Consider the following 24,194-nt stretch of genomic DNA (forward strand, 5'->3'; position numbering starts at 1 on the left):
CAGCAGGCCAGGCAGCATCTATAAGGAGAAGCTCTGTCGACGTTTCGGACCGAGGCCATTCGTCAGGGCCAACTAAAAGGACTAACTTATAGATGCTACCTGGCCTGCTGTGTTCCACCAGCATTTTGTGTGTGTTTCATCAGGACTCACGAAGGGTCTCGGCCCGAAACGTCGACAGTGCTTCTCCCTATAGATGCTGCCCGGCCTGCTGCGTTCCACCGGCATTTTGTGTGTGTTGCTTGAATTTCCAGCATCTGCAGATTTCCTCGTGTTTGCTTAAGAGCCTCTATCACTTTTGGTTCCACTCACAGATTACCGTTCTGGCAATCCATAGAATCAACTGTGTCCCCTGCAATAACCCTGCTTCTAAAATATCCGTATAATCTCTTAGGAGTCATCCTGCACCTTGTCTGCTATGGCAGCCTTATGCCACTCTATAGCCTTTCTGGTTTATTTCTTAAGTGTTATCTTTCATTTTAAAATCTTTTTTTATTAATTATTATTGAAGATTGACAAAAAAGTTACATTAAGTCAATATAAAAAGCAAACAAGAAGAAATCTGCAGATGCTGGAAATTCAAGCAACACAGACAAAATGCTGTTGGAACGCAACAGGCCAGGCAGCAGCTATAGGGAAATGCACTGTCGACGTCTCGCGCCGAGACCATTAAGTCCATATGTCATTATGTGCAATAAGGAATTAAATTAACAAATAACTGATTAACAAAGCTAAGCGATATCATTAATAATAAAAAAAAAGTGTTATAATATTTTTTTAAAGAAAAAGGATAAAAAGAACCCCTGCTAACTAAAAAACCCTACTAAATATAAAAAGCAAACAAAAAAAAATTGGGAGCACAACCCCGGAGCTTAAATGTTATCTTTCATTTCCCTGACTACATAAGCACCTCATTTTTCCCGACCTACCTGTTCCTGCTTGGCACCTCGTATGTTTTTTTTTTACCAGAGTCAATATCTCTTGAAAATCAAAGTTCCCCCAATCTTGCATATTTATCTTTTAGTCTGACACAGAAATTTGCTTTGAACTCTACAAATTTTAAATTTCTGGGTCTCCCACTTACAAAATAGACATTCGCAAGAATACAGCCTGTCACAATCCACACTTGTCAGGTCCTTTCTGATACCATCAACCAATGGGTCTTTCTCCTATTTAGAATCTCCATCCACCAGATGCAAAGAGTTCCCTTACATAGACTTCTGTTACGTGTATCCCTTCTCTTTCCTTAATGAGAGATCTAGTATACAACACTCTCGGTGGAACATCAATGTACTGATGAAGGAACTTTCCTGAACACATTTGTCAAATAGATCAGCACATCCACTCACTTTACAGTATGGGAGCTCCTGTCCTTATATGGAAGTTAAAATCACATTATAGCAAATTATGTTTCTTGCAATAGTCGTGACCTCTACTAAGTTGCTCCTCTTAATCCCGCGGGCTGTTGCGTGGTCTAAAATACAAAGCTATTAACATGTTCAACCAAATATCGAACATAGAAATTTACAGCAAATTAAAGGCCCTTCGGCCCACAATGTTGTTCCGACCATGGAACCTAATCTACGTTTGTAGAGACTGCCTAGAATTTCCCTCGCGTAAACTTCTATTTTTCTAAGCTCCATATACCTATCTAAGAAACACTTGAAAGACGCTATTGTATCCGTTTTCACCACCTCCGTCGGTAACGGCCCATTCCACGCACCTACCACTCTGTGTGAAAGGCTTATCCCGATATACCCTGGGTTCCTTTTTCCAAGCTCCTTAAAACTATGCCCCCCCCCCCCCGGTTCCATTTCAGCTTCGGGGAAAAAGCCCTCTGGCTCTCCACAGTATCAATGCCCCTCATCATCTTGTACACATCAATCCGCTCACCTCTTATACTCTCTAGAGTATCCGCATCTTTCCAGCAGAACTGATATAAGTACTCCAAGTGGGGTCTGACAAAGTTCTTATATAGCTGTAATTCTCCCACGGTTGATGAATGCCTTCTTAACAACACTGCCAGTCTCCGCAGCAGCTTTGTGTCACAGACCCCAAGATTTCTCAGAGCCTCAACGCTGCCAAGAGTATGACCATTAATATTATTGTCACAGGGGCGGAGTAAAGGTGGACCTAAAGGCAGGACACATTCGTTTTGTAGGGTTAATTAAATAGAGTTTATGAATAATTACAAGGAAAGCCCTGATGCAAGGACAGAACAGAGAGAAATCAAGGAGAGAGCAAAGCAGAAGCGGGAATAAGCCTGATGGACTAGGAGTGTCTAGAAAGCAAGGGAACAAACGACGTTGGACAAGACACAGGCCCTGGACGACTAGGATACAGGGCCTGGGCTAGGAGTAGACTAGGAAAGCAGCACCTGGATGGGGAAATAGGAACTTGGATCCTGGACAAAGAATGCGAGCCAGATACTGGACAGGGACCCGGAACCTGGGTCTGGGCTCGGGCTCGGACTCCGGATCCTGGCGAGGACAAGACGTGGCTACAGGGCAACAGAACTCCTACACAGGATGAGAACACAAAGCTTTGACTTGGACTTGGAACTGGAACCTGGAACTCGGGACCCAGATGGCGACCACACAACGATAGAGAGTTTTTTACCTGGACACAAGTTTCTTCCAAGCAGCAGTGAGCTCCTGACTCGCACCGACGGGTTAACTTCGACGGACCCGCTCTGGCGATGAAAGGCAGCTTGCTGGCACATGCTTCGGGGAGGATACTTGGCTTGCTCCGGCAAGAAACTTAGTTGGCTCCGGAAAGATGACTTTGGCTCGCACTAGCTGCGATGACTTCATTAGCGCTCCATAACGCTCTCGCCCCGATTAGCTGGAAGCCGGAGACTTATGAACTGCCGGTTTAGTCGAAAGTAATCACCATGCCCGAGGTACACGGGAAAACATGGAATTAAAGGGAAACAAAAAGTCAACGGTCCCAATCGTAACACAAACAAGGAAAATTTAAAGGGAACCCGATCCGGACCATGACAATTATATTCTGTATTCTAATTAGACCGACCTAAATAAATCACTTCACAATTATCTGGTTTGAGGTCAACCTACCTACTTTTCAGACCAGTGTTGCATCCTATCGATGTGCTGGTGTAACCTCCGACAACCATCCAGACTATCCACAACACCCTCAACTTTTGTGTCATCAGCAAACTTACTAACTCCTACTCTTCCTCCAGGTCATTTATAAAAATCAGAAAGAAGAGAGGTCCTAGAACAGATCCTTGCGGAGCACCACTAGTCACCGACCTCCATGCAGAATACAAACCATCTACAACCACTCTCTGCCTTCTGTGAGCGAGCCACACAACATGGCCTCCTTGGACTCGTATACACGACATCCACTGCTCTAACTCCATTAATGTGTTTTGTTACTTCCTCAAAGAATTCAACCAGGCTCGTAAGGCACGACCAGCTCTTGACAAAGCCATGCTGACTATCCCTGATCAGATTATGTCTCTCCAAATGCTCATAACTCCCGTCTCTCAGGATCTTCTCTAACAACTTGCCCACCACTGAATTCAGACTCAGAGTCTATAATTTCCTGAGTTATCTCTACTCCCTTTCTTGAACAAGGGAACCACATTTGCAATATTCCAATTCCCTGGTAATTCTTCCATCCCTATTGATGATGCAAAGGCCATCGCCAGAAGCTCAACCATCTCCTCCTTCGCTTCTCACACCAGCCTGGGGTATAGTGCATCCGGTACCGGTGACTTATGTAACTTAATGCTTTGCAGAATCTCCAGCACAGCTTCTTTCTTGATCTGTATATGGCCATGCGCTTTAGTCCGCTGTAAGTGATCCGCACAATTGCCTAGGTCTTTTCCCCCTGGTGAATTCTGAAGCTAAGTATTCATTAGCGGAGTATTCATTAGCATTAGTGGGAGAGTACCTGTGCTATCTCTCCCACTCCATGCACACGTTTCCACTTTCGCACCTGATTGGTAATATTCTCATACGGTTCCATACAATAGGGGAATGTTAGTTATATTAAAGAATGTCGCATTTTGGAATGGCACGGACTGATTTACTTAAAGGAATCCTGAACAAAAAACAAAACAAAACACAACTGCTGATGAGAAGAGCTGAGGTCAAAATAAAATGATGTAAACTCACAGCAAAAAGGGAGGGGGAGGGGAAATTACGAAATGATAGGAGAAGCCCGGAGTGGGTGGGGAGAAGTTGAGAGCCGGAAAGGTGATTGGCAAAAGGGATACAGAGCTGGAGAAGGATCATGGGACGGGAGGCCTAGGGAGAAAGAAAGGGGGAGGGGTGTACCAGAGGGAGATGGAGAACAGGCAGAATGATGGGCAGAGAAAGAGGGAAAAACAAACAACTAAATATGCCAGGGATGGGGTTAGAAGGGGAGGAGGAAAATTAACGGAAGTTAGAGAAGTCAATGTTCATGCCATCAGGTTGGAGGCTACCCAGTCGGTATATAAGGTGTTGTTCCTCCAACCTGAGTGTGGCTTCATCTTGACAGTAGAGGAGGCCATGGATAGACATATCATTAAAATGTCTTTGTTAACACGCGAATTAGAGTGATTTTTCGAACCCGTTCCATTTGATTTAAGCAGAAATGCCGCTCACTGTTGGCCGTTTGAAATGACGTCAAAGCATAACCAGGCTGTTGGACTGTTTTTGGTGAAGTACTCTACGTATAATTCAAATTTTTGATATTTATCGAAAGCTCCTGTTAAAATTACTCCCCAATGCCATTAGGCTTTGCAATTCAACTGCCTGGACTTAAGAACTTTTTTTAAAAGCTATTATTAATGCTTTTTGAGTTAGTCATTTAGATGCATATCATATTATTACTGAGTTAAGTATGTATGTAATTAGTTTTTGCTACAACAAGTGTATGGGACATTGGAAAAAATGTTGAATTTCCCCATGGGGATGAATAAAGTATCTATCTATCTATCTATCTATCTAAGAAAGTTCAGGGCTGGAAAGACTGGAGAACGTTAGATGGCCAGGGAGGTGATACATTTGGTCAAGAAGGAAAAGGAAACGTACGTAAAGCTTCACAAGTTAGGATCAAACAAAACACATAAGAAGTATAAAGATGCCAGAAAAGAACTAAAAAAGGGAATAACGAAGAGGGATCATGAAAAATTCTTGGCAAGCTGGATTAATGTGAATCCGAAGCCTGATACAGTAACTAGTTCAAATCTCAGGCAAGCACCAACCCCAGCATTCACAAAACTGCATGTTATATTACATCACATAACACCTCACAGATAACTTTGGAAATTTTCTCTACTTTGCAGATGACCTGAAACATTGTTGTGTCTATTTTAAAACACAGAAAGCAAAACAACTTCATTTCACAAAATGGGGGAAGTAAAACAGTTCCACAAAATGGCAGTTTCCGTTTCCAAGCACAAAGAAATAGCGTGAACATCAATTGTCACCAAGTAAAAGGTATCATGTCGATGAAGTGCACATCCTCATGAAACGAGGATAGAGCCTGGTGGGATATTTAATCACAAATTCTTGAAGAAATAATAAACAACACTAAATGTGATATAAAAATAATAGCAGTTAAAGAAGTTCTAATTCTCTTCCGGCGTATATGACGAATAAACTCATCTCCAGCTTCAAGCTGGGTACATTATCGTTTATAACCGACATTTCAATGACAAGCAGAAGATAGCGAAGACTGTCATCGAAACGTCGGATGTAATCGATGCCTGTACCCGGCTTGAAGCCCGAGAAGAGTTTATTCACAACAGAAGTTGTTGAACAAGGAAACTAGAGGTTAATGGGGACGTGGTTCACCATTTCCTCGATGACGGTTAAGAATATTTTTACATATCAAGATCTCTATAAGATAAGTATTAAAATATGTGGTTTTCAGAAAACAAGGAAAATATTTTGTTCCCTGTTCAGAGGACGAGGGTCATTTTGATCCTAGAAACGTTTAAGATGATTTCTTGCATCTCCAGGCAATAACAGGGAGGAGCTGACACAGCAATGTTGATATCAAGTTCTAAGATTGTGATTGATTTGGATAAGTGGCTTTCAGAAAATAATTCAAGAATTTTGGTCCGAATTCAGAAGACAGTGATCCTTTTGTTCCGAGAAAGGTTTAATCTGATTTCATTCCATAAACAAGCAGTATCGGGGCGGAGCTCACAGCTTGGAGTTTGTTTAATAGTCTCTCTGTGGGTCGTAATGGGATATCACAGAAATAACTTGCGAAACTTGCAAAGGCAGCGAGCCTGAGGACGTGTTCATCAGACAAAATAAGTTTGACACAGCCTCGGCGATTCCTTCTGAATTCCCCCCTCATCCCCCACTCTACGCTTACCCATCCGCTGACCAGTTCCAGGCCTGATCAAGGTCGTTCTTGTGTGTGGCAATTCCAGTCACGGGGTACAAATCATGACTCTGATTTCGAATTATTTCATTTAACCTAACAGGAGCCCTCCGTGCCTATGCGAGAAGTTGAAACCCCAACAGACTCTGTTAGTGACCCCACTTCTGCACCCTCATGTCGGCTTTTCCATTTACATTCCGCACTTGGCTGGCAATGCCCCGTATTTCCTACTTTCGAATCCATTATCACAGTCTTCTCAACTAAGGAAACGATGAGCACAATAACACGAAAATATTCGCGATACAGCCATTGGCCATTTTATCAATCGGGCCCGCTCCGCCATTCCATTATGACTCGTTTATTATCCCTTTAAAGACTGTTTTCCTGCCTTCTCCTCGTCGTCTTTAATCGTGCAAACTCCGCCTTAAGTATAACTAATATCTTGGACTGCACAGCCAAAGAATTCCACAGATTCACTGAGCTCTGGCTGAAGAAATTTTTCCCCATCTGTGTTCTAATTGGATGTCCTTCAATTCTGTGGCGTTGATCTCTGATCCTAGACTACCCCACTGTAGGAAACGTCCTTTCAAAATCTTCTGTATCGAGAGGTTTCAATGTTCGATAGTTTGCCACGAGATCTTCCTTCATGCTGCTAAACTCACCGTGAGTTAATCAGTATGATGGCCTGGTGGAAGAAGCTGTCCCGGAGCCTGTTGGTCCGGGCTTTTATGCTGCCGGATGGTAGCAGCCGGAACAATTTGTGATTGGGGTGCCTCTGTTCCCTAATGATCCTTTGGACGCGTTTTTTTATCTGTGTTTGTAAATGTCCTGAATCATGGAAAGTTCACAACTACAGATGTGCCGGGCTGTCCGCACCACACCCTGCAGAATCCTGCGAGTAAGGGAGGTACAGTTCGCATACCAGGTAGTGATACAGCCAGTCAGGATGCTCTCAATTTTGCCCCTTTAGAAATTTCTTAGGATTTAGGGGCCCATACCAAATTTCCTCAACCGTCTGAGCCAAAGGAAGCGCCGTTGTGCCTTTTTCACAACAAACCAGGTGTGCACAGACCACGTGAGTTCCCCGATGATGTGGATGCCGAGGTAGTTAAAGCTGTTCACCCTCTGAACCCCAAATGTCAACAGGGATTATCCCGCCTCCATTTCTCCTGTAATCCTCAACCAGCTTCTTTGCTTTTGCAACATTGAGGGTGAGCTAGTTTCCTTGCAACCACTCTGTCAGAGAGATGACTTCTTCCCTGTAGGCCACCTCGTTATTGTTTAAGTCCAATCAATTTAGTGTCGTCAGCAAATTTAATTAGCAGATTAGATCTGTGGGTAGCGAAACAATCATGGGTATACGGGGAGCAAAATAGGGGGCTTAGTACACAGCCCTAAGGGCTCATGTGTTGAGAGTCAGAGGGGTGGAGATGATGGAGCCCACTCTTTTGAATTGTGAAGTTATACATTTTAGCATTATTGAAATTATAAAACGTAAATTATTTTAACTTGTTTCTTGTTTTCCTCATGTTCGACATCATTACTGTAAACGGCCGTGCTGCAAACCTGCTATAGCAAAGTTAACTTATATTTACTGTATGAAAATACTCTCAGGCCAACAGGAAATGTGTCCCGATATGTTGTCAGATTAGAGACAAGTTGGGCCGATGAAGAACTACATCTCATCCGGACTGTAGGATTCGATGTTTGCTGAAACTGAAAAGCTTAAGCCGGACAGAGAAAGGGCAATTACTCTCCCAGCAACATACTGGTATAGGAGATAAACCGGAAGTTTAAATAAAGGGAAAACTCCGAACAAGAAGGAAAGAGAATGGATGTCGTGATTGGCAGACACGGCCAGGTCACTAGGAAGGTTTAGAAAATGAACACTTCGACAGTGGATATGTGTGTTTTCAATCCCGCGTATCAGGGTGATATAACGTGCAAGGTAAAATACATTTTACAGGATGGAAATTACCAAGCAATCCAATCTACAATAGAAAAATATATTTTTTTCTTCTGAAATAATGGCATAACTGCTGGGAACAGCAACACTTTCAGGCAGTTCAATTCACTAATATGCTTGCAGAGCAGGTTTTTTATTTCGAAATTGTAAATTATTTGTTCCTATCATCTGAGCGGTACAGACCTAAAATATTTCAAAACTAAAGTAGCCGGCGAGAGCAGAAGAACTTTCAGTTGTTCTCTAAATTTGGTCTGGGTTACTCCGTAGATAAATGTATTTGTGCAGCTGCTGAAATTCTGAATCACAGAACCCCAAATCTGTGCCTGAAAAAGCCGAATAGACGTTTCCATGTCTGTGTAGAGGCATCGCATGAGAATGAAGACCAGAGTGGTTGTCGCCCAACAGAGAAGGAAACTCGCCGACAGGCTGAAGAGCAGAATGATGGATTGTCTCCGACTCTCCATCTCCGGATCTCTCTGTTTCCCGCAATTTCCCCGTCCCTTCAGCCCCCTGCGGACTCTGCCCGCCGCCAGTATCTGTCTGACGGTCAGAGTATTGAGGGTCAAAATGAGGAAGAAAGGAAGTAACGGATTCAACAGACGGTCCACCCAATAAAACCCCTCAAACGCTCCCGAGAAAAGAAGTATGGACGTATTGAAACAGACCCAGTTACCCCTCACCAACAACGCTGCCCATTCCATGTATACGAAATAAAATGGTATGTTTTTTAAACAGAAACCGATCGATATTGCGCCAATCACCAAACCCGCAATTTTTGGGATGCAGTATTTTGTTTTAAAATTGGCCGAGCTAATGGCCACAAAGCGATCGAAAGTGAAAGCGACAGTAAACCACACGGAACAGTCAATGGCCATGTGACACAGGACGTAGTGGACAAGGCAGAACGGAGCGTTGTCCAGGATTCCGGAATGAAATCCGTATGCTCGACCCATCTGGTAGAACAGGACTTCGATAATCACCACCATTAGATCCGCCGCAGCCATCGCCACCAGGTACCGCGTCACACATTTGGAGAGACCGCATTTTCCTCGGCTGAGAATGATGATCGCCACAAGGTTAACTGCAGTGTGACAAAAAAGACCAAAAATAAGAATAAAGAAAATCTAAAGCATTTTTTGTAGAAATACAGCAGTCATTTGTTCGATTGAGATAAAATCCATCGTTCATCTCTGCTGGATATTATTAGTGGAAGTAAAAAGATACTTTGTTTGTTTGAACACGTGACCGCAGCATAAAGCGTTTTACAGTAGCGCATGCTCACATTAATCTCTTCACGTTCACCCGTGCAGCAGCTATGAGCAGAGTCCAAGAATGATGGATCACAGAAACGGGTCCTTCGGCCCAATATCTCCATGCCGACCGACATAGCCACCTGATACAGTTGTTCGTGATCGGATCTGATCGACAAACTGTCCATGTGTACTTCAAATATTATTAAAGACTCTGTACGCCCATTTCCTTTCTCAGGCTGTTCAATACACAGAACAACTTCTATGTGAGGAAACGTCGCTGGGAATCCAGCTACATTTCTGCCCTCAATAAAATGCCACTCGGCCGAACCTCTCCCTGTAACTCAACCCCGAGAGTCCCTGCAGCATCTTTGTGAATACTGACTGCACTCTTTTCAGCGGACTTCTGCCATTCCTTTAACAGGGCGACCAAGACTGTTCACAGAACTCCAAGTGCGGTATCTCCAAGGAGAGGGGGAGTGTAATTGAAGTGTGCATCTACGCTTCTTTCCGGAAGTCTGAGTTATTATTCCATTGCAAGGTCAGATTCTGAAAACAAGATCTTGCACCGCAGCAACCTTCCCTCTGTTTTATTTTACTGCTTCGGGGACAAACCGCTGCTCTGAGCAAAATATTTTTACACAAGTTTGGAATGTGCACGGCACTTTAAATGTTGTTTTTAAATCTGTAATATGCATGTCAAACAATGAAAAAATACAGCACAAAACAACACAGGTAAACGCTGTCAGGAAGCCACGTCTGACAGGGAGTATGCCAAATTAAAATGTTTTAAATGAACGGCGTTGGTGGGATCTGTCTTTATTGTTTCCACCTTTGACAGTGTTGTCACCTGAAACAATGACAATGCAAATACGTTGAAGCTCTAAAAATGTTCGAATGTAAATGTGGTATATTTAATATTTAGCACAGTTATGGATTATATTCTGTAATACAGTTAATTTCACAGTGTTTCACAATTATATTAACAAAGATTTTAAAAATATATTTACGGAGTGACCCATTTCAGTTCTGGCGCAGCTGCGTACACGCGCATCTGCGAGGGGACAGTGCTCACACTGAGGAACATAGATAAGAATTTGAGACTGAAAAAACTTGGAAATTGTCAAAGAGTAGAAAATGGAGCGTCCTTTAATTGAACAGCGCTGGGAGGGGAAAATAGAAGGGGAAAAGATGAGTTTACCTTTCAGAAAGAGGGAAGAGAAATTCTTGGTAAAAATTGGTAAATTTCCAGTTGGGCGCTCAGCCGCTGGAAGATGCGTGCGCGAGTGTTTGAGGAGCGACAAGAGTCTCTGGATCACAGCCGTGGCGGCGCATCGTTTATGGTGAAATGGAATCCTACCGCATGGCCGTACCATTGGAATCCCTGTCTTTAGACGAGTCTCTTTCACCCTTCCCTAACAATCCGGCCTCGGTGCCGAAGCACACGACACTACTAAGTTGCTGTAAAGCTCATTTGTTTCATCAATGTCCTTTAGGGATGGAGAATATTGGCCTTTATCAGGATCGTATGTGACTGTAGACACAAAAATACTATGAACTGTCACGTTAATCCTCTGATCGGGAAAATTAGAGGGGCGGTAATAATATCAAAATTGCCTGTGATGCTCAGTCTCCGTGAACCAGAGCAAGAAAAGGGAGCAGAATTTCAAGTTCAAATCAAAGCTATTTGCTGTGAGTTTGAACGTTAATCTACTGCTCACGTGACAGGGTTGGAAGGAATGAGGTCCGCTAATGACGGGAGGTTTTGATAGACATGGACTGTGTGTCTTGTGTCTGTACAGTTCGATGTCTCACCAAACAACTGAGAAGACTACAGGCAGTTCCAGTGACAAGTCTGCATGGCCCAGGTTGAAATATTAACAGGGCAGGAGATTGAGAGGAGCGAGCCGGCATTTTAGGAATTTTTAAAAAACACCGATTAAAATCACATCAGCAGTAGCTGAGAGCGGCGGGAGGTCTCTGCTTCCGTAAAAGTAATCGAAAGGCACTTACCCGGGATACCGACAATTACAATCACTGTGTAACAAATAGCACTCTCTTCAAGCATTGTTAATCCAAGTCCGTTAGTATTTACAGATCTGTTCGGAATGTTCCCAATTTCTAAATGTCATAAAAGTTGTAAATAGCCAGTAAATAAACTCAAACAGTTATAACAAAGCCCAGAGAGCAAATTTCTTTCGCGCCTACTGGGTAAAACTCTTCACGGATCACACGTTGTTGAGAGTCCACCGCGTCTGGATGTTTCCGTCCTCAATGTAGCTGCAGCACAGAATGATATTCTTTTATAGATAATCGGTTACCGATGTTGAAAACAACTGGTTCATTGACTGGTGCTAATTACTGCTAATTAGCAATTATTTCTCTGCTCTAACGAACCGTAATGACGATGGTGAAATAACACGCCTTATTTCATTGAACTGAACGCAACACCATTCTTGAAGCCCCAAGAGACGGCCGACGCTTGGACTGCAACAGTGAGTTGTTGTCAAACTACTCCGTGTAATGACAGGACATTATCTGCGCATAGCTGGTGACGACAGTAGTCTGTAATCCTGTGGATGAGTCCACCTCATCAGCGCTGATTCCACTCTCACATTGCGAGTGGAGTCTTTGTCTTGTTATTTCGATATGATGACGCACCTTTAATATAATTCACTCTCCGGTGATTTTTTTCTTCTGGATATGATACATTAGGATTCATGTTTTTTTTTTCCGACACAAACCCTCACTGTTTGCACTGTTACCGGAGTCAGTCGCAAACACAGATGTTGGCAAGTATGCGGCGTGAAATGCAAACAAATGACCCCAGCATTACAGACTTTGTCCGCTGCTGTACCAGACAGAGAAAAAACAGAAAATATTGTATCAACATCGGTTTTAATGCAAATAAGTAGCCGTGACGGTAATACAGAGTCAGCAGGTGATTTTCGAAGTTGGATTTCAGAAAGAAATTGATTCAGGGAAAAAGTGCGCATTAAGCTGCTAAAGGTACGTATGTAAGTGTGCACCTCTTAACTATCTTATTACGAGTACGTATAAAATTTCCTACTCGTGCTGTGGATTTTGAAACGGTAAAGTGACGGACAAAGCCGATGTAGAATCCACCTGAGGAACAGTTCGATACTGAAATAATGTTTCACTTAGCTGCAGGAATACAATGTGCTGATAAGGCTGCCACTCACTGTCCTGTGGAGTACGAGCACAACCATCAACACGTTTCTCCCTGGTGTGAATACCGGTATAAAATAAAATACTTTCTCCCATCTGTAGATTTCATTCCGTTTCTTCTCATGGCTGAACACAAAAACGCCCGTGTCCTTGGCATTACCTTCGCAGTGCCCTGCAGAAATAAATGCAGGACCGACAAGTAGGGCCACATCATCACATAAAGCCATATTAAAAGCCAGTATTAGCACACACTCGCTCAGACGAATACACACACACACACACACACACACACACACACACACACACACACACACACACACACACACACACACACACACACACACACACACACACACACACACACACACACACACACACACACACACATTAAATTCTTTGTCGATCTCCCAGTTCACTGCTTTCTCTTCCCAACGCGTTGAACACGATATTTCACGGTGGAGTCGGCATTTCGATTAAGGGATTGAAGAAGCAAAAGCGACATTGTAACAGCTGGAAGGCCATGTTGTAGAAACAAGGATTATTCACAGCAGAATGAAAGAAGAAGAACAATAAATTGGGAGAACAGAGTAATAGGCCAGTTTGCCAGAGAGAGGAAAGGATTGAGCATGCAGTTGACCACAAGGTGAAAATGAAGAGAGGGTTAATAGGCAGTTGACATAAAATGCAGAATTAGTGAGAGAGAATGACAGCAGTGCAGAGACAATCGACAAACGGGAGACACTCAGTCGGATAATATAAGAGTGTGGGTTACATTCTCCACCTGCCTGTCGCCGGTAGAGTGTGGAGGGGTGGTTCATTCTGTACCCACCAGTCTCCGGTGCAATGTGACAGTGTGGGGGTCATTTTATAGATATCAGTCCCTGGTACAGACTGAGAGGGTGCGGTTCTTTAGTTCTCACTCTCAGGTTCATTGTGAGAGTGTGCATTTCATATTGTACATACCAGTCTCTGTTACAGTGTGAGAGTGTGGGTTTCATTCTGTACCTGTCAGTCTATGTTACAGTGTGAGAGTGTGGGTTTCATTATGTATCTCTCAGTCACTGCTACAGTGTGAGAGTGTGGGTTTCATTATGTATCTGTCAGTCTCTGCTACAGTGTGAGAGTGTGGGTTTCATTCTGTATCTGTCAGTCTATGTTACAGTGTGAGAGTCTCGGTTTCATTCTGTATCTGTCAGTCTCCGTTACAGTGTGCGAGTGTGTGTGTCATTCTGTATCTGTCAGTCTATGTTACAGTGTGAGAGTGTGGGTTTCATTCTGTATCTGTCAGACTCTGTTACAGTGTGAGAGTGTGGGTTTCATTCTGTATCTCTCAGTCACTGCTACAGTGTGAGAGTGTGGGTTTCATTCTGTATCTGTCAGTCTCTGCTACAGTGTGAGAGTGTGGGTTTCATTCTGTATCTGTCAGTCTATGTTACAGTGTGAGAGTGTGGGTTTCATTCTGTATCTGTCAGTCTCCGTTACAGTGTGCGAGTGTGTGTGTCATTCTGTATCTGTCAGTCTATGTTACAGTGTGAGAGTGTGGGTTTCATTCTGTATCTGTCAGACTCTGTTACAGTGTGAGAGTGTGGGTTTCATTCTGTATCTGTCAGTCTATGTTACAGTGTGAGAGTGTGGGTTTCATTCTGTATCTGTCAGTCTCTGTTACAGTGTGCGAGTGTGGGTTTCATTCTGTATCTGTCAGTCCCTGTTACAGAGTGCGAGTGTGTGTGTCATTTTGTATCTGTCAGTCTATGTTACAGTGTGAGAGTGTGGGTTTCATTCTGTATCTGTCAGTCTATGTTACAGTGTGAGAGTGTGGGTTTCATTCTGTATCTGCCAGTCTCTGTTACTATGTGCGAGTGTGTGTGTCATTCTGTATCTGTCAGTCTCGGTTACAGTGTGAGAGTGTGGGTTTCATTCTGTATCTGTCAGGCTCTGTTACAGTGTGAGAGTGTGGGTTTCATTCTGTATCTGTCAGTCTATGTTACAGTGTGAGAGTGTAGGTTTCATTCTGTATCTGTCAGACTCTGTTACAGTGTGCGAGTGTGGGTTTCATTCTGTACCTGTCAGTCTCTGTTACTATGTGCGAGTTTGGGTTTCATTCTGTATCTGTCAGACTCTGTTACAGTGTGCGAGTGTGGGTTTCATTCTGTATCTGTCAGTCTCTGTTACTATGAGCGAGTGTGGGTTTCATTTTGTATCTGTCAGTCTCTGTTACAGTGTGAGAGTGTGGGTTTCATTCTGTATCTGTCAGTCTATGTTACAGTGTGAGTGTGTGGGTTTCATTCTGTATCTGTCAGTCTCTGTTACAGTGTGCGAGTGTGGGTTTCATTCTGTATCTGTCAGTCCCTGTTACAGAGTGCGAGTGTGTGTGTCATTTTGTATCTGTCAGTCTATGTTACAGTGTGAGAGTGTGGGTTTCATTCTGTATCTGTCAGTCTATGTTACAGTGTGAGAGTGTGGGTTTCATTCTGTATCTGCCAGTCTCTGTTACTATGTGCGAGTGTGTGTGTCATTCTGTATCTGTCAGTCTCGGTTACAGTGTGAGAGTGTGGGTTTCATTCTGTATCTGTCAGGCTCTGTTACAGTGTGAGAGTGTGGGTTTCATTCTGTATCTGTCAGTCTATGTTACAGTGTGAGAGTGTAGGTTTCATTCTGTATCTGTCAGACTCTGTTACAGTGTGCGAGTGTGGGTTTCATTCTGTACCTGTCAGTCTCTGTTACTATGTGCGAGTTTGGGTTTCATTCTGTATCTGTCAGACTCTGTTACAGTGTGCGAGTGTGGGTTTCATTCTGTATCTGTCAGTCTCTGTTACTATGAGCGAGTGTGGGTTTCATTTTGTATCTGTCAGTCTCTGTTACTATGTGCGAGTGTGGGTTTCATTTTCCATTTATCTGCCTCGGATCCACCGTTAAGTGTGTCTTCTCAGTCCTGCACCTGTGAGACTCTGATGCAGTCTGAGCGCGTGTATTTTTTCTCCTTTTTTCCCGATGTCCCTCAAACCTAGTAAATAATCTTAAAATAGATTCTGTATTCCATGAGCTATTTTTAGAGCACGAGTCTCCTGCAGTCGGTTTTTGTTATGATTGTGAGATGGACAGTGCACTGATGAATGATGACGGCTGTATCCAGCGGGACATTCAGCGTCGTAGAATCATATGTTAAACAGACCATTCGGCCCGACATCATTTTGCACGCTATTTGTTACTCAACCACGTAGAGACAATTGAACAGCACGTGATTTGTAACTTACCGTGGTTTGGCAAAACAACCTCTTAAATGTTGAATGAAAATAATCAAATTAAATAAATTCATTTATTTATATAAGTAAGTGAGAAATTAAATTAATAATTTGCTCGAAATAAGACCAACCGAGGCAGAGCGTTGCATGTTCCAGCATCATTTATGTGAACACATTTCCTCTCAGCAATTCTAAATTGCTACCTTCACCGTGTATCTGCTCTGTTATGTTTACCAATTCTGTCACATATTTCTCAATGTGCACCAGACCATTAGTCCATTCGAGTTATGTCCCACTCATAAATAATATAATATTCATTTCGATTTTCTTATGATTACCTCAGACTTGTCTGCAAATGCCATGCATTTCCCATTGATAAAATTGTGTCTACGTTGTTCTGTGCAGCACCGAAGGAGTTTCTGAATAGGAATGCGAGGGAAGGTAAATTTTCAAATTTGGAATAACCCAAAATTCCAAATTGCAGCATCCGGTTAATTAATGAAATCCTGAGAATTTGGCGTCACAGCTTAGCCGGAAATGTTCCGCTCGTCAGGGACATGGTGGACGGAAGAGTTTGCTCCTGTGTTGCAAGACACCGTGTTCTATATTACACTCACCAGTGCAGAAGAACGAGATGAATGGAGGAGAATGGGCAGCTGATGATTAATAGATTGATATTACAAGGTGAACTCGTCACATGGACATGTTGGGATCCTGGGAACAGTACAGCATGGGAACAAGCCCTGTGACTCACTACTTCTGCTCTGAACAAGATACCGAATGAGACTAAACTCTGATGACTGTACTCGACCCATCTCCCTTCATTCACTGCCTACACGTGTGCTTTGATTTAATATTTACCATTATGGGAAGCTAGAGGGTATATCTCAAAAGATGGCAAACCTGTACTATCAGCTCACTTGTTGACGTACATGTTTGAGAAGGGAAGTGGAAACACCTAATTTAACAAAAAGGTGAATGCTCAGTTACAGACTTTCCGGAAAGGGAGCAGGAAGGCCGGTGAGTGAGAGAAACCATCAAACTGTAGAGATATAGAGTTTGTCATGACACAGCATTCCGGTTCACTGTCTGGTCCCAGATCCTTATTCCAGGTTTTCCGGGTGTCTCCAGTTTCTGTTCAGGTAACTGTTTCTTCTTTGGGCTGCTTCATAAGTAGCTTCACGATTCAGCCTCTGCCTGCCGGATTGTTCCTGTCCAAACCCCTTGTCTGTATCCCTTCCCTTCACCTTCCTCCTGGAGCCTAGCCTAGCCTAGCATAGCTTTGCCTCGCCCTGCCTTGCGTCTGCTTGGTGCCTTGCCTCGCCTCGCCTTGCCTCTGCCTGCAGCCTTGCCTCGCCTCGCCTTGCCTCTGCCTGGAGCCTTGCCTCGCCTTGACTGTGTCTGGAGCCTCGCCCTCATTGGAACAGTCTGTTTGTGTCCACGCCTTCGCTAGGTAGGTCCGGCCGTAATGCCGCTGCCGAGCATTGGGAACTGTGTCGTCGTGTTCAGCGTTCTGTGTGATGAGTCCCGGCCCTATGTCCTGTACCCAAGGAGGGGTCCCGGCTCGGTGTTCCATGTTCCTGTCTCTCCCTCGAACCAGGCTCTGTGTTCTTCGCTCCTGTTCTTCCCCGATCAATTCTCTGTGTTCCTGCCTCTCCCTCGGCCAAGTCAAGGCTTCAGGGTCTCGTCCAGTCCCAGTCACGTCCAAGGTCCTTGTCCTGTCCAAGCCACGGCTTTGTGTTCTCGTCTTGTCATGTGCCTCCCCCAGCACAGGAGTTCCTTGCCCGGCCCGGTGCTGGGGTTTCCTCGTCCTGTGCTGGGGTTCCCCCGTCCTGTGCTGGGTTTCCCTCGTCTTGTGCTGGGGTTCCCTTGTCCTGTGCTGGGTTTCCCTCGTCCTGTGCTGGGGTTCCCTCGTCCTGTTCATGAGTCTCACGTCCCGTCCTGTAACCTTTTCATGTCCTCGCCTGGTTCTGGGGTCCGAGCCCGAGTCAAGTCCCGGGTTCTGGGTCCTTGTCCAGTCCCTGTCTCGGAGTCCAAGGCTAGGCTCCAACTTCCCAGTTCCATGTCCTGGTTCCCTATACTAGTTAGGTCCTAGCCCAGGCCCGGAATCTTTGTCTCGTCTGGGGCCTTTGTCGTGTCCGGCGTCCTTTCTTCCTTCCTTCCCCTGCTTCCTTCTCACGCCTAGTCCTGTTCCTGGTAGTTCAGTGTCTGTGTCTGACTTTTGGGGTCACTCCCAGCCCCAACCCCCGCACACACACATATGACTCAGCAAGAGGATCAGGAGTTAAAAAAGGTACAAAGAGCCGAGGAATCTGAAGAGTTTGAGAAATATCGAGTGAGGTAGGCATGGAATCGGATTGTAATTAATAATGGTAAATCTGTGGTCTCTAATTGGGAAAGAAATCAAGTGATGCATTGGCACCATGGCAATTGTGGGCATCAAGGTTCAGATAGATCTATGGAATAGTTGAAGAATCTGTGTTGGTGGCCGAAATTGCGAGGAGATGTACAACATTATAGTAAGAATTGTTTGGTTTGTGCCCGCTGAGAACCCCGATAAATCGGCTGGAGATGCAAAATGACTAAACGGCTCATGGGTCCCGGTCTTATCCTATGTTCTGAGAATAGCCCTCAGCACAGAAGCATCCTCTCCTGCATTTATGCGTTTGATGTTGACGATCGGGAGAAAAATGAAAGGGTTAGATTTATCGAAGACCGAGTATGATACATTGGAATGAACAATAGCAAACAGCAAATAATTGACTCTTTTATGGTGGCTGATTATGATGCCGCCCATAACACGTGACGGAAGAAACGGCAGAGCGAAGCTTGTTTCGAGGTGCGAGCAAAACCACGGCGTTTAAAATATGACAGAAGGTTATGATGTCACTACATCATCCGAGCCCCTTTACCCCTTCCAGATTAGTCGGGACAGAGCCAGTCCATCAGTATATCGAATTCAGACCGCTCCATATAAGTTAGGTTGGTATCATATAAACCAACTCAAACACCTTGCAGATAGTCAGTGTCCTCTAGTAACTGAGTTCCAGAAAACATATTGTCAATGGGATGCTCTGGTCCGAGTTGAGATTATCCTGTTAGATTTACATTTCAGGAAATCGACGGTGATGTGGATGAAGGAGCAGTTGCCCTCAGTGAGTTGGGCGACCACTTCCAGATTGTACACGGAGGATAAGGACAGTTCACATCTCTGAACTCGCCCGAGCCAAAGCAGAGACACTAGAAGAGAGAAACAGATGGGAGAACATGTTTATTGCGTGGTCTTTTGAAAATAAAGAGGGCGATAATTTATCTGATATGAATGGATTTGAACAAGACGTTAAATTTATCCATGGTAGGACCATTCATAATGTCAGAAGGTTTGGTATGCAGGGAAAGTTCGCTGATGGATTCTGACCTGACGCCCACAGAAGACAGAGGATAGTTGTCGATGGAGCGTTTTCTCCCTGGATTTTGGTGACAGGTGTCCTGCAGAGATTTGTTCTGAGACGGCGAGCTTTTTGTGTTTTAATGAACGATTTGGATGAGTAAATGGTAGGGTGTTTATTTGTGTTTTCAGTGATGTGGAGGTTGGCGCAGTTATGGATAGTGTAGAAGGTTGTCACAGATTACAACAGGGCAGTGACAGGAAGCAGAGCAGCGCTGAGAATTTACAGATGGATTTCAACCCGGCAATGTACGCAGTGATTCACTTTGGAAGGATGAATTTGAAGGCAGTGGTGATACTTCCGCGAGTCAGCCGAGGGCCGCACATTAGTACGAGTTCCACAATGGAAACAGAGTGGTGAGACTTTCTCCAATAAGCCAAGACCCGCTCATCGGTACGAGAACCACAATCGGCAAGGAACGGTTCACTGCAGGAGCAGACGGAAGTGTGATTGACAGGTGAGATTGAACGCATCCGCTGTTCTGAACATTCATATTGTGATGCTCGAAAGGCAATATACCTGACAGTAAATCAGGAGGAGAAAGGCGCAACTTAATGGCAAAGAACAGCACAGCCTGGAAATCTGCAGGTTGTTCACAGATTTCACTTGCTACTTTTGTTCAAAGAGAGAATGGATGGAAAAATAGTGATAATATTGTGGCAGGTTTGAGAATGTATTTAAAGTTAAACAGACTGCATCGCCCGACACGGGTGTGGGGTGGTCAGGTCACCGACTCCAGAGGTCAGGTTCCTGCCAAACGGCCCATGTGTTCTGGAAAACATTGTTCTTCAAACTTTCCACAGCCCTCGCTAATTTCCCGATGACACGTTCCCTTTTTGACGACAGGTCTCTGGAATATCGCTGTGGATCTTTTAAAGTATTTGGAGGAATATGTGCCGTGTATTTTATTGTAACACATGTCAGCTGTCACTGTGATATCCATCACTCACACCGCCCGGAATGACTGGAACGAAAGAAAAAATGAACGAATGTTCCCCTTTAATAAATAAATGTTCTCAATTTCACCCGCCAGAACAAACTCCTTCCCTCAATTTCAGAAGCGAATGTTCTCCGTCAAATATTCCAAATAAATCGACTTCCACATTATTCAAACCCCGGAACGACTGGAACGAAAAGAAGAATAAACGTTCCCCTTTAATAAAGAAGTTTTCTCCATTTCACCCGCCAGCGAATATTACAATATAAATTGACTTCAGGATGAATGCTTGTTTTAAAGCAACACAGATACAAAAAGTATCATATCTGGAAGCCAGGTATCATGGAAAATAACATGAAAAAATCCACATCAGGTGTTCTTTCAATGTAAATGGATTGCAATATCCCTTGAGGAGTCAAACTCGTGACACGGGAACAGTGAGTAAAATAGTTTAACGTAAGTGTTTGTGCATTTAGTTGTCACTAATGTCCCTGACGTGATAGCCACGCTAATTGCCACAGTAGAATTGCTGTCTCCTCAATAAAAGTCTGCTAAACCGATCACCAGTCAATCTGAGCAGCTGAAACGTTCCGTACAACTGAACGCTGCTTCTGGCGGAATATGGAATATGCGGCGATTTACTACATCGCGGCCATTTTCTATCCCACACTTGTAGCGGTTGGTGTCCCCGGTAAGATGCCGGAGCTGGTCACTTTATGTATGGTGCCGTCGTTACTCTGCTGCGGTATCCGCACTGTTACTAAGCTCAGATGCTACCATCGGCTGAAACGTGTTTCCGGAATGGAGGATTCAGGCATCTAAAAGTTTTATTTTCATTTTCCATACTTTGATCGCAGTGTTTTCTTGTCCTGTTGTCAATTAAGTTGGTGCCGATATTGCCGATGTTTCATAATTTCACCTCGCTAGGCTTTCTAAAGTGATGCTGGTCTCTGCTTTTCTAGGACCGAGTTTCTATCAGCGCAGAGACTTGGACCTTATAACAACGTGGAAGCTTATTTAAATGACGGTCCAATCTATTTTCGACACGTAGGTCTGTTCTTCAGTAAGTCAGTCAATGAGAACTCGTGCTTCGCATTTCCTTGATGGCACTTTGACACCGCTACAAATAATCCCGTCTGTTCTTTCTCGTCTAATAATGGAAATGGTGTTGTTTAAAGAAGCGATCGACTGCTCACCGGTACGTGAGTCGTGGAACTCGGATGCCTCGCTCTAAACTGTCGGAATGTCGCCAATCCACTGACAGTCACATCCGTCATTGTCCTCCAGCCGGAGTGCAGCGACCGAGACCGCACACACTGGATTCCCGCTTTCCACTTCCAAACAGACCATACCCTGCATAGCATCGGTAGAATGGGGGCATTCAGGAAACTGACCGTATTTCTATTTTATTTCCAAATTTCTTGTAGTTAATTTAACGGCGATTGTGATCCTTTCTCGGGGAAAATGCGGACTCTCCAAATGCATCACCCCGTTACCTGGTTGGAATGGCAACAGCGGATCTGATGGTGGTTATCGTTTGTGCTTTAGTGGAACAGACCAACAATATCTACATTTATTCCAGATCCCTGCTCATCACTCCTGTATGCGCTCTGACACTTGTATTCGGAATGGTAGCGACGGACTGTTCTGTTTGGTTCACTGTCAGTTTTACCTTCGATCGCTTCATCGCAATATGTTGTCGAAAGCTGCGGGAGCGATACTGCACCGAGAGAACAGCAACGGTGGTTATCGTGACCGTGCTTATAGTGAGCTGCGGGAGCTGTGCCCCGTTATACTTTGCCATTGAACCTTACGTCATCATTGACAACACGCCGTGGCGTTGCGCCCTCACATATGAGTACGTTACTTCACCCGTGTGGAGAGGATACCAATTACTGATAATTATTTTAACACCATTCCTAGCAATCGGATTAATCCTGGTGTTTAACGGGTTAACCGTAAGACATATCTTTGTGGCAAATAAAGTCCGCAGAAGGCTTCGGCACAGCAGCGACAATCAGAAAGATGCCGAGGTGGAAAAACGCAGAAAATCGATGACTTTGTTGTTTTCTGTATCAGCTAATTTCATATTACTTTGGATGCTCTCTGTAGCCCATTCCCTGAAATGGCAAGGGCAAGACTATTTTTACGAGGACAGATATTTGAGTTCCCCGGTATACATCCTACAGCAATTTGGGTTCATACTGCAAATGCTCAGCGTGTGTACCAATACTTGTATCTATACACTGACACAGAGGAAATTCAGAGAGGAGCTGAGGAATGGAATGAATTATGTGTTTACATTAAATGGCCATCTGTGCAGATAACGCCCGTGTCTAATGACAATTCAGTGGAGTTTTCAAATAAAACCGTTTTACAATGAACAGGTTTGGCAAAAATGTCATTAATTCAGACATTCATATGCCTGTTCATCCGGAAATTGCAGAATTGTCGGAAGATTGCTGACTTCATACAGTTCAGGTCGGTAGCAATACAAACGCTCAATGCTGCTGGCGTGATTGTTTCATTGGTTGAAGTATGTTCCAAACTATCACAGACTGTCACAAGTGCAGGGATGGCTTCAGGACTTTCCGGGATTTAGATGTTTCAAAATAGACAGGGTCGGGTAACAGAGTGTAGAGGGAGTGCGACGGGAAACCAGGGATAGTATCGCAGCTGCAGAAAGGGGGGACAACGTGGAGCGTTTGCTTATTAATAGAAAGTGCGACGAACGCACAATCATGAAGCTGATCACTCCGTTTGGAGTATTCTATACAGTCGCCCACCAGATCTACCTAATAAGTGCAACGGGAATGGTAAAGAACCGATCGGGTAGCCAATATTTGACATCGGCCATGTTATTGGCACGGGTAACTGAAACTTCCAGGATATTCTCTGGCAGGTCCCCAGAATAAAAGGTCTGGGCATGACATGATTTCTCAGTTGTGTCCAGAAAGGACTCATGTCACTATATGAATATAGGCAGACTAGCGAACAGTCCATACCGGATCTAATAATAGAAAAGGAAACGTATCAGGTGACAGATCTCTCGGTGGGTCAGCATTTCAGAGCAATAGGGCAGATCTGCCCTCGATTTACCTTGCACATGGATAGGACCAGGAAGCAATGAATGTGTTTTACCGGGTTCTGCGATGTATGGGTTATGCGACCTGGCAGGAACTTGGGAACGTACTTTGCGAAATGATGTACTCTGGGAAAAATGAAACAGATATGTGGAGATTCTTTAGGGAACATTGACATGGGGTTCAGTAAGGGCTTGTCTCATTGTTCCAGGGCAAGGATGACAACATAAAGCAACTCTGAGTGACAAAAATATTTGGAACAACTCTTCAAGAGGAAGTAAGAAAAGTACTTAAGGTTTAGGGAAAAAAGATCAGGCAGGGTTATGGAAGGTCACAATGCAGACAGGAGAGAATTTAATAATTGATTTAGAAAATTTAGAAGGGGACTTGAGAAGTCCTTGGCGAGTTTGCACTCTGAAGAACAGGAGGAGACTGGGGAGAGTGTGGACAGATCAGAGGTAAAAGAGGAAAACTTGTGTATGGAGTCAAGGAGGCGGTGAAACTCCTCACTGAATACATTGATCAATGTGAGCACAGCGTCAAAAGGCAGATATGCTCGAACATGCCGACGCTGAGAAGGAGGATGCGCTGGAAACTTGGAAAACATTATGATAGATGATTCCCCGGTGCTGGAAGGGATATAGTTCAGCTGATTTGGGAAGGGAAACGAATACATTGCTGAGATTCTGGACAGGATATTTGTGTTTGCCCTGGGTAAGGAAGTAGA

At 44.1% G+C, this 24,194-nt stretch overlaps 1 protein-coding gene across 1 annotated transcript in view; it reads right to left on the minus strand.

Annotated features, from left to right (window-relative positions):
• The window catches only part of LOC140723389 (uncharacterized), a 93,115-nt gene that overhangs the window by 38,751 nt on the left and 30,170 nt on the right, over window positions 1-24,194 (minus strand). The gene's annotated exons all lie outside the window — the stretch shown is intronic.

The sequence above is a fragment of the Hemitrygon akajei genome, unplaced genomic scaffold (genome assembly GCF_048418815.1).
Source record: "Hemitrygon akajei unplaced genomic scaffold, sHemAka1.3 Scf000111, whole genome shotgun sequence".
Taxonomy (NCBI): domain Eukaryota; kingdom Metazoa; phylum Chordata; class Chondrichthyes; order Myliobatiformes; family Dasyatidae; genus Hemitrygon; species Hemitrygon akajei.